Source organism: Petaurus breviceps, unplaced genomic scaffold (genome assembly GCF_028583685.1).
Source record: "Petaurus breviceps papuanus isolate PSGF00001 unplaced genomic scaffold, PetGlider_PUasm1.0 174, whole genome shotgun sequence".
NCBI lineage: Eukaryota > Metazoa > Chordata > Mammalia > Diprotodontia > Petauridae > Petaurus > Petaurus breviceps.
In genome coordinates, this window is record NW_027185761.1 from 41759799 (window position 1) to 41776001 (window position 16203).

The 16203-nt window shown below is 41.4% G+C and overlaps 1 protein-coding gene and 1 long non-coding RNA gene across 8 annotated transcripts in view; one reads left to right on the forward strand and one right to left on the reverse strand.

Moving 5' to 3' along the window:
• Positions 1-1204: 1204 nt before the first annotated feature.
• The window catches only part of LOC138158129 (uncharacterized), a 16321-nt gene continuing 1322 nt past the window's right edge, over positions 1205-16203 (reverse strand). The window contains exons 2-4 of one of the 2 annotated variants that reach the window (XR_011167561.1): positions 6681-6857; positions 6341-6579; positions 1205-3928 (exon numbers count right to left, since the gene is read on the reverse strand). This is a non-coding gene — a long non-coding RNA (uncharacterized lncRNA). Of the gene's footprint in view, positions 3929-5315; positions 6580-6680; positions 6858-16203 lie in introns of those variants that run through there. The other variant, XR_011167560.1, reaches the window with a different exon arrangement.
• The window catches only part of FOXP1 (forkhead box P1), a 689298-nt gene continuing 687472 nt past the window's right edge, over positions 14378-16203 (forward strand). For 2 of the 6 annotated variants that reach the window (XM_069084102.1, XM_069084099.1), the window contains exon 1: positions 14383-14731. The gene's annotated coding sequence lies outside the window, so the exon portion shown is untranslated. Of the gene's footprint in view, positions 14732-16203 lie in introns of all 6 variants that reach the window. The other 4 variants (XM_069084104.1, XM_069084103.1, XM_069084105.1 and 1 more) reach the window with 4 other exon arrangements.

A 16203-nucleotide genomic window follows, 5' to 3' on the forward strand; every position in this document is an offset into this window, starting at 1 on the left:
TTTTCCCAGTTGGCCAAGGAAAGCTATGAGAGCCTAGTTCAGACGGGAGGATTGCGTTAGGCTAGGCCAATGACTCAGGGAACTGCAGATTGACAGAGCCAATCCTAACGTCTGCCATTTGGGAAGTACTTTCAATAGTGTCAAAACCCACATGGTGTTTATGACTTTTACAAAAGCAATGCTCACATTAATGTACTTTTGACCATCTTTGCCCTCTTCTTACTATGATCGTGAGTTTGCATTCAATTTTGTTTGTTTCCTCTCATTTACCTGTTAGAAAGACAGTAGGAAATGCCTTTAATATTAAAATTAGCTCTGATTTGAGGTGCAATCTCTCACTGCAATCAAAGACCTCTGCAACGTAAGAGTGGAGGGAAGGAAGCTTTGACCCAGAATCCTGAATAAGGATGTGACTCCAAGTCCTTCAGCTGGGTGGTAACAATTAAGCTTACTACCTCATTAATAAAATGAATTATTTTAAATAGGAACTCCCCTCAATGCAATTTTTAATTTCCCCATGACCGCTACACCTCAGATGAGATGCTCTCTGGTTCACTACCCTCAACTGCTCCCTTCCCCATAGTAGCATCATTGAGGGTACATTTCATGCTGCTCACCTTTTCTCAGGCACAAAACATTACTGAGTACTTCTTTGTAGGAAGCTTTTCTGTTATTGGAGTTGTATTTTTAGCCATTTGGTTACATAAGGTATGACTATAAGAATAATAACTCAAATCTGAATAGGGCTGAGATCCTGAAGGTGTCAGTTATTAGAACCATGTTTTATAGATAAGGAAACTGAGGATGAACAAAGTTATTTGGCCATAACCACAGAACTAGCAAATGTTTGAAGCATGATTTGAACCCAGGTGTGCTGATTCCCCACTCATTGCTCCATTCACCACATTAGAAATCATATATTCAGATGAGTGTTCCATAAAGTAGTCACCTTAGAAGGCTCCACACTCATTACATTGATGATGATATTTCTCCACATTTCTTTGGTGCTCCTGTTTGGGAATATCTTTTGGAGAAGAAGACACAATAATGTCTCCTTACTTTATAGTAAAACCCTTAAAAAACCCATCTACATTTTCATCTGAATTGTCTTTGATTGACTTCAGACTGGTTTCCAAGACTTGATTCACCCTCAAAGGATAGCAATTTACCACCCATTAAGGATATCAAATGTATGTGCCTGGGTTTCAAATGCCATTTCAAAAGTTGCAAACATGTTTTGGGTTGTGACTGCCTCATCAGGATACATCCACAGTTTCTGAAAGAACCTCTTTTGAAAGCCAGGACACTGATTGGGATGTGTGTTTTTTGGTGTGTTTGTTAAAGAACTATCAGTCACGTTGGGGATGGAGGAGGGGAGAAGTGCAACATAGCATGATGAAAATATGTTGGAATCCAAGTCAAAGGCCTGAAGGACTTTGGGTCAGGTATTGATTACTGATAAATCTCAGTTTTCTCATCTTTCAATGAAATGGTTAGACTAAATGACCTCTAGGGTACCTTTTGGCTCTAAATCTATGTATGATGCTATAATCCCTGTGGTAGGAAGGTTCATAGCTTACAAGAGGAGGGGTAGCTTTTTTTTTAATACAGGGAAGTCATGTATGTGTTGAGCTAACATTGGAGGATCACAAGGAACTCATGTTCCTTCCCTTCCCCCACCCATTCATCTTTCACTTATTGTCATCTTCCCACCTTAATCAATTTTGGCAGAAACTAGTGGGGTCCTCATTATAAGACTACCTGGTCCTGGGTTGGAGCTGGCTCACATCCAGGTGCCTTTTCATTGCCCTATGGCTGATGCTAATTTTTAAGTCTTTGGAGATGTCTCATTATTATAGAAAAGTCTTTTTAACATGAAAAATGAATACAAATATAGGGCAGTGGAGGCATACATAGCAGATGGGAGCAGGTTACAACATACAACCCATGAGAAACTTTGAGGCAAAACAGGAGAAAAAGACATCATTAAGGAACTGTATGATAGAAAATGGGCAACTAGGTTGCACAGAGTATAGAGTGCCTGAGCCTGGAGACAGGAAAACCTGAATTCAAATCCTGGCCTTGGACATTTATCGTGTGACCCTGGGCAAGTCACTTAACCCTGTTGGTCTCAGTTTCCCTATCTATAAAATTAATTGTAGAAGGAAATGACAAACCACTCCAGTGTCTTTGCCAAGAAAATCCCAAATGAGATCATGAAGAGTTGGACATGACTGAAACAACTGAAAATTAAAATGCTAGAGAAAGGAGATGAGCTAGTCCCATGGGAAAGGCAATGGGGATGACAGAGAGACAAATGGAGTGTCCCACTGGTATCCTCACTATTCATGTTAAGATGCCAGCATGCTGGGGGAGGGGGGGCTCCCTAAGCCAAACTTAAGGGAGGACATGGACAAAAGTCACAAAGGGTGAGCAGGCATGTATGGATTCTAATGTGAATAGTGCTGAGGCAACTTCTAAATCAGTGAGAAAACAGATCAGACAATCAATTAACATGTATTAAATACCTGCTATATGCTAGGCACTGTGCTAAGTGCTGATCAATCCATCTGAGTGTTTGAATAAGAAAAGCTTATATTCAAAAAGTGCTTTTAAGTTTTTCGAAAAATGCTGTGTGTCCTTGATCTCATTTGAGCCTTACATCAAGCTTGGGAGGGAGATGCCATAGATTTTATTAGCTCTTATTTTACAGTTGAAGAAGTCGCATCACTGTGAGGTTATGTGATCCACCCATTGCTTGTAAATGCTGGAGGTAGAATCTGAACTCAGATCTTTCTAACTCCAAGTCCAACTACTTCTATCAAATATGGACAGAAATTTTGAGTAGAGCTTAAAGGGCCCATAACCAAGATGCAGATGTCTGTTCCTACAACATCTTTTAATGCCCCATTGTTTAGCACAATGCCTGGTACAAAGTAATTACTGAACAAATGCCTGTTGATTGATTAATCCTAGGAGCTAACATTGATATGGTGCTTTAGCCATGTTATCTCATTTGATTCTCACCAGGTGGTGATTATTTTCATTTGACAAATGAAGAAACGGAGGCTGAAAGAGGTTAAATGATTTGCCCAGGATTACATACCTAGGAAGTGCTCGATGCTGACTCCCAGTTCAGCTCTTTATCCACTGCACCCTCCAGCTGCCTGTTAATACATTGTCTCTTGTCCTAGGCACTTAGTAACATTTTGTCATACAGATCTCATTGTAGTCACTAAGGGATTTTCATTTCAATTTTTGTCTCATCACCCAATTTATGAGTTAATAATGCACTATAACTTATCTTTCGTATGCTTTCATATCCTTCCCAATCTTCTCAGCCTTGGGTAGAAGGTGTGATGGGAATAGATCCCTCCATTTTACCGATGAACCAGCCAGGGCTTCGATCACTTAAATGCTTTGCCTATCTCACATGGCTTGTGTGGCTACTAGTGAAGAGAGAACTTGAACCCGGTTCTCCAGATTCCTAGAACAAGGCTCCTTCCTTGATACCATCCTGTTTCCCAGAATATGACAAGAACCATAAATTGCATGGAAATAATTGTATTACAGATAAATGATGGATCTTAGACATAAGGTTAATTTCTGAGAGAAGAATTTAAGAACTCCAGAAGAGGGGGCATTTTAAGATATACTCTGGCTTATTTAATTATAAGCATGGGAATACAATTTGAGAATTGCAACATAACCAAAGAGCCTACCTCTCTTAAAGCTTTTACATCCTATTTAGCATTCAGGAGGATAACGACTGATGATAAGATCTAGGCCATTCTCTTCAAAGAATCTTCTGGTACAAGAAAAAGAACTGGTCTTCTTTTGTCCCAGAGCAGAACATTTAACTGTGTATTTGTGCTGTGTTTTCTCTGCTCATGTGACATATTTTCCACAAGAACAGACCAAATGGTTCCTACGATTGACAACAAACAAACAAACAATGCACAGTACATTCTTACACACGAAGAAGCATGTGACCATTTGGCCTGCACAGAGTTCCACAAGGAAAATCCTATGCCAGCCACACTTAATTCTTTTGGATCATGTATGCCTGGACCTTCCTTGGGGACAGCAATGTAAATGACTCAGGCCATTATCATCCCTTCTCCAGAATTCTAACTTCTGAATTAGTGTCCCCAAACTCTTTTGCTTTTTGCTGTTCTATGTCCTAATACCAGCACTGAGAAGCAGGTTATTTTCTGTAACCTGGAGGCAATGCCCTGTTGGATTGTGCCAATCTGACTCTTACACAGCTGCCAGAATCATAATCTTTATGCTACCATTTCTCCCTGGACCTAGCACTCTTTTCAAGGCACTACTATAGCGCTTTGCTAATGAGACAGATTTTCTCTCTCTCTTCCCCCTCCCCCCCCAAAACTAAAGTGTTTTGGCCACACTTTATTTATTTATTTTTAAATCCTTCTGACTCACACTCCTTTCCTCTGGCTCAGTGAGGAAGACAGATATGCTTTTGGTGTTGCCCAATTTTGCCTAGGTTTCTAATTGTAGCTTCATGCCCCTTCTTACCCTTTTGTTAACCCCTCTTTGAAACTTAAGTTGGTTGAATATTTTTAGTTTATTTGAAGAAGATGGTATATTACGCAAATCTCATCAGTAAATTGGTTACTGGACTTTGCTCATGAAATGTGCCTCTATCTATAGCAGCCTACTTCTCCTTCCAGTGTCAGACCCTTCCAGGATGGCAGCCATGTCCCAGAACCTCATTAAGGCTAGATCTATAACCACAGAAATAATATTAATGTTAATGAAAGTCACTAAAAAGGGAATAAACAGCAGCCTCTTTTTTGTCTGGCCTAAATTGGTTGAACACAATCTGATGAGCTTATCATTCATAATTTTTTCATAAACAACACTAAAAAATTCATTTCAGCTGGGCTCAGCAAGTGATTCAGCGCCCTCTGTGAGCATCTTCTGGAAAACTCAGAATTTTGATGAACAAACACATGATTTCAACTGGTACAAATACCTTTTGGTGTGGCTTATTTCTTCAGGCATTTAACTGCAACATTGTAGTTCCCCATGTTTTGCTGTTTTACATCAAAACACTTTTGTTTTTGTCCTAGAAGTATGAGGGTAGGATGACATGTCTGGCATTGTTTACTTTTTTTTTTTACTGTAGCATATAAAGATTTAATAAACCATAACATGTTGTATGAATGTTAACTATTATTGTAGTAATAATAAAGACCACAGAGTACTATTAATCAAGATCACAGGTGCCCTCAAAGGCAAGGGAGAGATGTGGGACGGTCTTATTGATTTCTTCTCTATTCAAAATATTTTTATTTAGGCAGAACAGGTTATTTTGAGAAAAGTTTTTCCAAATTCAAAATGGGCTTGTCATCAACGGATCTGTTCTCTCCAGGGTTTGGTTTTTTTTTTTTTTTTGGTTGTTGTTTCGTTTCAGTTTTATTGTTTTGGTTTTGAAAGAGCACTATCCAGATTAAAAGCAATAGTGAGAAATTCTCATCTCAAGTCATTCAAATACTATTGAGATTATTTGGTTATTCATTTGCCTGTAGATATCAAAGTAATATATTTTTTCCTTTGGTGAGGAGTGAGTAGAGGTGATATGGACCTGTAATTTAATCACTACCGATAGCTGTAAATTCCCTCTGATGGAGTTCAGCAATTTATCTATAACTATGAGTCTTAAGGAGCTGTCTCAGGCACTAAAGAAGTTGTGACTCAGGGTCATGCAGCAAATATACATGAAAGGTCAGATGGGAAGGCAAGTATTCTGACTCTAAGGTTGAGCCCACTATTCACTACAACATACTACTTCTCTAGTCTTCCTTACTTATATAGCTCACATAAACTCTGGGGCCTTTATCTTGACTTTTTTTTAAAGGTGCATGCTTTTTAAGGTACATTATAATTAATACTTCTGGCCAGCTTCAAAAGGACAATAGTGCATTGAGTATTGACAAGCAGTTAACTATAGATTTGGGGGGTTCTTATCCTAACTCCTATTCTCCCTGTAGAGTTCCCAGAGCACAGCTACACCTTTTCTTCAGGGCTCTAAGGGTACTCTGAAGAGTTATACTATATTTCTAATGCTATCATCTTGAACCCTCATTCTCATATATTCACATCAATATCAATGACCAGTGATTAGTGCCTCTATTATCATTAACCAATTAACATCAATTAGCTCTTATAGAGATATATTTGCTGAAAAGATATGGCAAGGGAAGAGGTATGACACCCCCCCCAACACATGGGGACCATACTGTCCCTTAACCACCTCTGCCCCCAAGGAGAGTGAGCTCAAACTTAAAAGAGGTTTCGGCAAAATATTTACCCATCAAGTATATTTGAAAATGTGGCCCATACAGTTAGTGGAGTCATTCCCTTGCCTGCAGAATCCAGAGTATTGACGTGGATCTCCTTCTTAATTGCCAGAAGCTTTGTCTCTCCTTTGGTCTAGTTGCCTGCAGATCCTGGCACAGATTCCAGGTCCTAGACTTCCTGGTGCTCTTCTAACCTTCTGACACTCACAAGGCCTAATCCATTTTGTCTCCAATACTCCTTCACCCAAATCTGCAAAGAATAGCAACACCAGGGCATGAAGCAATAGCAGGGTCAGGTAATCATGGCTTCATTTCATCCAAGGCGGGGAGAGTAGCGCTTTCTCTTTCTACCTGAATGCTGAGAGCAGCCCTTGCATCTTCATGTTAATGAAGTCAGGCAGGAAAGAGAACAAGGTCATGTCACTGAAGTCTCTTGTAAGCATGCTCAGAAGTCAGCCAAAAAGTGTTTCTTGTGGCATGTGGACTGAAAACGGTAGGTTTCCAGTCATTTTCCATGTCCCCAAGTCTCTGTGGGTGGGAATGACAGGGCTTGCATCAGGTCAAGCATGCTATGCATATTGATAAGAGATGGGTTTTCATTGGCCTGTTACAGTTATAAGAAATCTTACAATCAATATTACCCCCCTCTCAGAGCACAATTAGAACATCTGACTCAGTGATGAGATTCCCAGAGTACCATCTCTGGAGGTACCTTTTCCATAGTCTTGCAATCACTATAGGAGGAAGGAAAATACCTTTTCTGGCTCTTTCAACCAGACTCTACTTGCCCCCACTCCCATCTTAATTCTTGGTCATAGTAATGGAGGCAGTATTTGCCATTCGAGCAGATGGCATAAATGGAGTAAGAAACAGTGCAATAGGCTTGACGTCAGAAGATCTAGCTTATAATCTTGAGCCTGCCCCCTTGTGACAGCTACATACTTCTGTAAAAGGAGATTCTATATGAACTACAGGTTGCTTTGAAGACTAAGTGAGACAATTTATCTAAAAAGCTTTTTTAAAGAAAATAACTGATTTTATAAAAGTCTTTTGAAAACTACCATGTAAATGTAAATGGTAGGTGGCTTAGAAAATATGACTGGAGGGGTCATGGAAAGGTCTTGGACAACTCAAAATAAAGAGTACTGACCCTTCAATCAGAGAATTAGGTTTCAAACCCTGCCTGATACTACCTGTGTAACCATGGTCAAGTCATTTAAACTCTTTGGGTCTCTTTCCATAACCAGAAATGAAAGAGACTGGACCATATGCTCTCTGATTTCGAGATTTCTGGTTCTATGGAGCCATTCATTTGGACATCTTGCCATCTCCTCTGACTGTAGTTGCTACTTCTCATCTGGAAAAGCACCTTCAGGACCAGATTTCCAGAAACTCTATCCTTCAACTTCCTGAAGGAGTTAATCCAGTCAGCTCTGGAAATTTGCCATTGGGTTGGACTTGTCTTGATTGGTGAGTGAGCACTAACTCACTTAACCTGCTATAGCTGCCTTAGAAATCTTACCATCTGTCCTTCCCTTCTGAAGACACATCTTGTCTTCTTTGTATACTCTGCTCTGTTAAATGTGCAGCATTTGATTGTCCTACGGTTCCACGCACTATCCAGTGACGCCCCAGACTGAAGTGTCCTTCCTCAGCTACCACTCACCTATCTGTATTGCTCTCCTCCGCCCCTCCCCCCCCCGGATTAGAATGTAAAGTCCTTAAGGGCAGGAATTCCTCATTTTGATGGTTCTATTTCCCATAGTGCTTGGCACAGTAGGAGTTTAATAAATGCCTTTTTATCCATTTATTCATATGGTATCCCACTAGGAGTCATGAGAGCTGGACTTCAGTCCCAGTTTGGCCCCTCCAGCAGTTTGTGATCTTGGCAAATCACTCAGTCTTTTCTGAGCCCTGGTTTCCTCAAATATTAAAGGAAGGAGTGCTAAGGTACTTTCCAACTCTAACATTTGAAAATTCATTCCATTATGTAGGCATTGCCATCTCCTGTGATCTCCTTTTAAAATGCAAATTTTCCAAGGAATGGGTGCACATCAAATATGGTTATTATTTATTTTTTTTAAGAATCCATTTATCAGATGTTCTCTATGGGAAGGCCTTCAGATAGTATGAGAGTAGAGTGCCTAGAGGAAAATCCAGAGGAAAAGGTAGGTGAGGGAGCCGAGGACAAATTTTACCAGCCATAAAGACTTTAAAGAGAGAAAAGTGGCACCATTAATAAAGCGTCCTAGCTGCATCATGGAGGGAAATTCCAATATTTTTACAATCCTTTAAATAATAGCTTTTTGGTATTTTGATATTTTCACAAAATCACAAATTTCTAGCAGGAGAGCAAAATTGCCTTCACATATATTTTCCAATGATTTATACTTACAAAAAACTTACTACTGTAAAAAACACTTCTTGTATTTTGATTATTTTATTCTCTTTTTAAAAATTTTTGTAGTATAGTATTTTTTCCTCTTTAGGAGCATTCTCCCAACAAACTAACCCTTATTCTGCTTGGTTAGTATCATTTTTGTTAATTCCTGTGACTTCAAGACTCCTTTCTTTAGGTATAGTAATCTGGACACGTGGACACAGGAAAACTTCAGATTCTCAGGCTTAGTGTGTGTAATATAGATCTGTGAATTCAATATTAGCTTTACAGTATGCCAGCCTTAAAGTATCTGTCTCAGATTGCTATTTTCATTGTTATTGATCTTCAAGTATCCCAAACTTAAGTGATTATGTTTTCACTAACAAAAATGTCCCCACTACTCTTGGAATTCATTGGTCTCCTTTAGAATCTCTTCCCATTTGGAATAGCATAGACTCAGTGTATCTGAGCTAAGAGAGCTTTGCTTTATTTACCTTCTCATATAAACAAGCTCCTCTCTCCAGCCTCCCTGAACAATGCCTATTGTAACTCCAACCTGACATTCTTGAGTTCTAAATATAAGCCAAAGCCCTTTTAAGAGATTGAGATCAGAACTTTGCTTTACATCTGAAATCTCATTTTGAATTCAGATACACAATTACTCACAGACTCAGAGACTTAATTACACTGCCTTAGGATAGTATTAAAACAATAGTTTTAATTATTTTTTTTCAGGTTACAAAAGTTACCTGTTGTCTATATGGAAATGCAACATGACTAGATAGTCTTTTCCCAAACTTGCTACATGCTGACTTCAGAAAGAAGGTCCGGATGAAACCACCTCTTTTACCCTAATTATATTTAATGTAATTCTATGTCTATCTTATCCATACCCTTATAACCTGTTTAGAAAACTGGAAAAGAATCCAAGAGGAACCGCTCAGGGGAGGCTAGGGGGTGTGGCACCACAGTGGTTTGGAAATATTCTGGGGTTTAAGACAGCAACACCTATAATTATGGAGGCGTCATCACCTCCATAAAAAAGAAAACAACAAAAAAAAATAACGCTTTTACTAACCAGATGTAGTCATAGCATATGTACGCCCTTCCCCAAACCTGTCTGGCATTTGTTTCTGGCCTAGTGGGGAATATCTGCCATCTCTCTCTCCCAGTACTCATAAAACAATACAAAGGTAAACAATTGGAGTACAATTAGCAGTCTCATTGGAGTAGCAGGAGGGAGAAGTCACCCTGCGATTAATGTCTAAGGAATTAATCATGGTTTACAGAGATGATTTAGTGGCTTGAATCTGTAAGCAGTTTAAAAAACAAGAAACTAAGTTTGACTGAGGCTACTTTTCAAAGGTGTGGGGATTGTATCCTGGACAATCAAGTTAATTTCATGCTTTAAGCAATACAAAACATGTTGCTAATTACACATGAAGGACTTTTGCAGGAAAATAGGATACACTTAAATCAGACATAAGCTTGGCATTCTTTTTTTAATGTTTACCCTAATGGTGGTGGGTTACCCGAAGTCAGTCGCACTTTAACCTCAACTCTCTTAGCACAACCAGCATCCATTGTGATGGCAGGGAACAGGGGTATACAGTAGACTCCTTCCCTGATACTAACTTAACTGACAAAGCAATTGGGTCAAAACCTTGGCCAAATCCTATCATTCAAATGTCTTCTTTAAAATGTTTACTTTTGAACTCCTCCCCAAGAATATTTAAATACGCACACAGACACACAAACACATGTACACACTGCTATTCCAGGGGGGAAATATAATCTTTTCAAGGGGAAGAGAATTAATACTTATTTAGTTACATAATAACAACATGGTATGTTCTAACACATTTCAGAATTTCTTTATAGATGCATATAACCATGTTGGTAACTGTTTGTTTGCCATTCTCTTGATTGTTACTGTGAGGAAATGGGGTGTGTGTGTGAGGGGGGGGAAGGAGGGAGGGAGATGGAAGAGAAGGAAGGGAGAGAGAGAAAGAGAAAGATTTTTACATTAATATGTTAGGAAGCATCTGTTTTTTTAAGTGAATATCTATTTAATTTTCTACCAAAAGGTGGCGTTCTACTCCCATGCCCTTTCTTTTCAACCCTTCTTGCTCTAATTTGCCAAAAAGAAACTTCCACTTGATTACTGATCAAGAAATCAAAATGTGCTCCATATGAAGGCAACATGAGAGTGTTGAAAATGAACAATATGTTAAGCTGTAGTTAAGTTTCTTGCTAATATAAACCAAATGGATATGTAGTTCTTTAATAATGCAACACTAGACAGTTTCATGTACAAAACTGATACTAGTGTACCATACATAGGATCTGGAATAAGGGGTTCCCTCTTGTCTGTGAAACTTGTTGCAAACATGACTTCAATCCCAAATCTGAAGTGAATGCATGTATGCATATATATGTACACATACATATAGGCACACACATACATGTATGTATATACTATGTGTGTACATGTCTATATGTATGCGCACGTGTGTATAAATATATGTAGATGTGTGTGTGTATATATATATATACATACATAATCTAAAAACACAGAAATAGATTTGTGGCTTATTCATGATCTTTTAAATCTTTGACAAATATAATAAAAACTGGCTTCCTCATTTGAAAAATAAGATGAAAGTTTGTTTGTTCTTATGGAATATTACCAGATTTGTCAAGTTAAAATACATGGATATTTCCCCCGATTGTGTTGCTACAATCCTTCATTTACTAGCTGCTTTCAGGATCTGGCTCAAATGTTTAAAAAGGGTAGTCTTCTCTTCTCCAACATCCCTATGGATTTATATTTCATAGTTTCTTTTCTTCCTGCACTTGGAATATCCACTGATGTCAAGGAGAGTTTCATACCAGAAACATGTCCAGAACAGGTAATGAAGATGCATACTTCAGATAATGGAGCCTCTGAAACATCTGCCCTTAGCTACTTTACCCACTGAGAGTCCCATCACTATACTTTGGAAAGAGTTCATCTTTCTACTTGACATTGACTTTGCCATCCCAGGGAACTTTTTCTGTGACTTGCCAGGCAGCCTGGTGAGGCTAAAAGAGAAAGAATGGTAGGCGATACATGTTAAATGGGGGGGGGGGAATGTAGAAACCCAGCCTTCACCTCAAAGGGTGAAGAATGTCCAAAGAACCAAACCCACATCTTTACCCCTTTAGAATTGTGTTAAAATGATCTAATGACTGTGCGTCAGAGAATATTGTGTAACCTTATACAACATAGATTGAGTATGAATTACCCTGGCACACACTGTATTTGGTCTTCATCTTGAATTCTTTTGCTTTTTACTATCCATTAAAAAAATAAAGATATAGTTTTAAAATGATACTCTTTACATCCATCACTGAATTGCTGCTTAAAATCTCCTATTAGTGTAAGCATTAATGGGACAGTATTGGAAAGAGACAAATTATCTGACCAAGATAATTTGGAATTTTAATTCAAGTACTATCCAACAAGCAACAGGTAGTATGCGAGACTTTTCAGAGCCACATACAAAGAACATAAAAATATAACCAGAGAAAACAAAGCAAGGAAACATCAGAGACAGAAATTCTGTCCCCTTTTAAAAAGCACTTCCCCCCACATTTCCATTTTGAAGATGGTTATTATTCACACCATTATTAGCATATTTGAGCTAAAGGAATAATGTTCTCCTAAGATTTCAAATACTGAAATTATCTTGTAGGATGCAAACAACTGCTTTTAATGTTATGATTTTATATCCCTATCTCCCCAGTGGCCTAATTTACCTTATATTCCATAAATGAAAACGTCTTTATAAAAAAGCTGGTTTGGAGTTTGGGCAAAGAAGGTAATATTTATTAATTTTCTATAAAAAACTATCCTAACTACTGATTATAAAATTAAAGCAGACATTTTTGAATCTGTAACATGAAAATATAACATCCACAATTCCTCCTTCTTGTTTTGGGGATATCTCTATCTATCTATCTATCTATCTATCTATCTATCTATCTATCTATCTATCTATCTATCTCTATCTATCCATCTATCTCTATCTATCATCTATCCATCCATCCATCCATCCATCCATCCATCCATCCATCCATCCATCCATCCATCCATCCATGTCTGTCTATCTGTCTATCATCTATCTGTATATACATATAGATACACCTTCCACTGACCTTCATTTTCATTTACCAATGTCTATGTATATATCTATAGATGCCTGTGTATATGTATATATGTGTGCGTATAGATGTATGTATGTGTATCTATACATATGCATACATATCCCTCTGCATAGTGCTTACTTACAAACAAGTTTTACATCATTTTATTCAACCCTCTTCATTCTCCACGTCATGCAGCCATCCAGTCAAATTTCTCAAACCTACTGAAACTTCAGCATTAAAACACATGTCACCTTGTCTGGGAACTGGACTGTATGCAATAAAGCTTTCTGGGTATGAGTGATATCTGCAAGAACAGGCAATTTGTGTTAAACAACTAATTGGCATTCTAGCCCCTGGGCGTTTTCCTAAGAGGCACACAGAAAAAAAAAAAAACAACAAAACAAAAAAACCAAAACCAAAGAGCCGCTCATGAACATAGATGTGGGCACTTTCTACAAACTGGATAGAAGCACAGAATTCCTTCAGCAACTCTTAGCTGAGACAGAGAAAGATAAGGCTAAGTAAGCCCCATCACATTTTCCTCCTTCCTGACTCAAGGATGGAGACAGGGAAAGCCCTAGTTGGAGAGATTTCTGTTTCTTCGCAAACATGGAATTGTCCTTCTGCTGAACTTTCACCTCTCGAACTCGCCTCCTTTCATTGGACAAAGTGCAGAAAGAGAAGAGCCAGCGGAGGGAGGGGGGGGGGGGTGGAAAGAAAAAAAAGCCTCTCCTTCAACTACCACTGGTTGGAAAGCACTTTCACTTTTAACAGCTCCTGGTTATCAGCCCCCTCGCATCTTGTTTTTATTTTAGGGTAGGCAAAAATAAACAAACTATTTCTCATCCTCCTCTGCCCTCTCTCTGCATCAATAGTTCTCCCCCTCTCCTCTCCAGTCCCTAAATTGGTCCGATTTCTTTTTCTTCTGAGCAATCTCAGTCCTTCTTTCCCCTTCCTCCAGCAGGCTGTTTGCTCTGCAGGTCTTCCCTGACCCGCTCCCAGCATCCCTCCCCTGTGCCTGCCCCTCTTGCCCCTTCTCCCTGGTCCTAGGGGCTAGGCCCATTGCCCTCCGTCTCTCCCCCCTCCCCTCCTCTCTCCTTCCCCCTCTTCCCTCCGTTTTGCAATAGCGATATTTTGCACAGAGCCTTGTTTACCCAGCAGGTGGATGTGACGTCAGAGACTCACAACAGCAAAAAATAACAACATCTCCATCCGCGATTTGTTTTCCTCTCGGCTCGCTCCCCATTTATTTATTTATTTTGGGGGTGGTTGCAAATTCGAAAGTGGCCGGGAAGCCCTCCGAGCTGAGCCGGGGCAGGAACCGGGGCCGTGGGCCAGGGAGCGGGGTGCGTGCGTGTGTGTCTCTGTGTGTGCAGTGTGTGTGCGTGCGTGTGTGTGAGTGCATGTTTGTGGGTGGGGGAGGGGGGGTGCAACCTGGCCTGGCGCTTCCCATCTCCTCCTCCCCGCCGCCGCCGCCGCCGCCGCCACCGCCAACGCCACCGCCACCGCCACCGCCACCGCCTCGGTTGGGGCTGCTGAGGCTGCTGCTGCTGCTGCCTCCGCCAACGCCGCTGCCGAGAGAGAGCTGGAGCCGGAGCCGGAGCCGGAGCGGGAGCTGGAGCCTCAGCCTCTCCTGGAAGCTAGTCCGGAGCGGAGGAATCTATTGTTATTTATTGTGTGGCTGTTGCATGCAGCAGCGACACAAGCCCTCGCCTATGAGTGTGTGCGTGTGTGCGCGCGGGTGTGCACGCGGGTGTGCGCGCGAGGGCGAGCGTACGTGTGTAAAGGACAGAAAACACCTTAGTTTGCACCGAGAGACCGTTTGCAGCGGGTGAGTTTGTATTTTTCCATTTCTGCTCCACTTTTCCAGCCGTCTCCTGCTTGTTTTCTCCACTTAAAACAACAACAACAACAAAACCCCTAAAGAACCAAAACAGCAAAAAAAAAAAAATAATAAAATAAAAGAGAGACAGAGAGAGAAAGAGAGAGCAGCCCCCCACTACTTTTTTTTTCACGTTCAGCCTCCACGTGTGTGTCTCTCTTCTGACTCCCTCCTTTCGGTCTCTGTCTCTTAGGGGGTGGGGGGTGGGGGGTGAAGGGGGGGGGGATGGTGCGCTGCTTTCCATGCTCTTGCATCTATCTATATGTTTGCATAAATGTGATCCAAAGCTTCTCCGTGGCGGGCCGGGCGCGGCGGGGAGAGGCGAGGCGAGGCTCCCGGCTCGGCGGCGGCGGTCACCCCGCTCCTGGGGCTCGCTCTCCCGTTCCCTCCCCTCCCAGCCCCGCACCTCCTGGCCCTCCCGGCTCTCTCTCCATCTCCAGCCTCCCCTACACTCCCCGTTCTCCCCGCTCCCTCACGTCTCGGGCTCTGGCCGGTGGACACAGTAGCTTCGGTGAAATAAACAAATAAAAGCGTAGTGTAACTTTAGATTCCCGGAGTTGGAGTCGATACTGTTGCCAGTTGAATGGAAAGTGGTTGTGGGCGCTGAGCTGAGCGAAGAGGGAGGGAAACGGGAGGGAGGGAGGAGCGAAGGTCTGGAGGGACTGAGGGGGCTGCTCCAGACCCGGGGAGGGTCGGCCGGGCCTCGGGCCTCGTGGGGGGTGGTGGTGGATGTCTGTGTGGGGCGGACTCGCTCAGCTGACAGTGACCCGGAGGGGAGGCGGGGACGCGACCACTCTAGCACCTTCACTTAGGACTTTAGAAACTTTTTTTTTTTCCTTCCTGGGTCTGCCCCCTCTTAGTCCCACCTACCTCGTGGACTCAAGCCGACAGGCCGCGGGTACCCACAAGGGGCACCCACTGGGAGACTTGTGCACTTTCACACTCACATGCCTTTCAGCGAAAACATTCACCTCACACTTCCAAGTGAGCGCACGCACACTCACACTCTTCCCTGTTACTTCTATACCGAATCCAAAGACACAAACACACTGATACATATACAGACATACATAAGCACATTCAAACAGCTGGGAGACTGTTCAGTCTCAACCTTTTCTCGCAAGACTTTGCAGCGACCCTGTGAACTAGAGTCGCCTGTTTTGTCTACAATCCTTGCCGTGATTGTCTGTGTGTGTGTGTGCGCGTGCTTTCTCAATCTGGGGAATTTCTCAAGTTCTGATTGCTCTCCCGTATCAGATACACACGCGTCGCCACTTATGTTGGGTAATTATTTCGGACTGTACAGAGGGGATCTCACCTTCTCTTCCCTTGCTCTGTGTCCGTCTGTCAGCCCATTCGTCCGCCCCTCCCTGACTGCTCTCTCTCTCTCTCTCTCTCTCTCTCTCTCTCTCTCTCTCTCT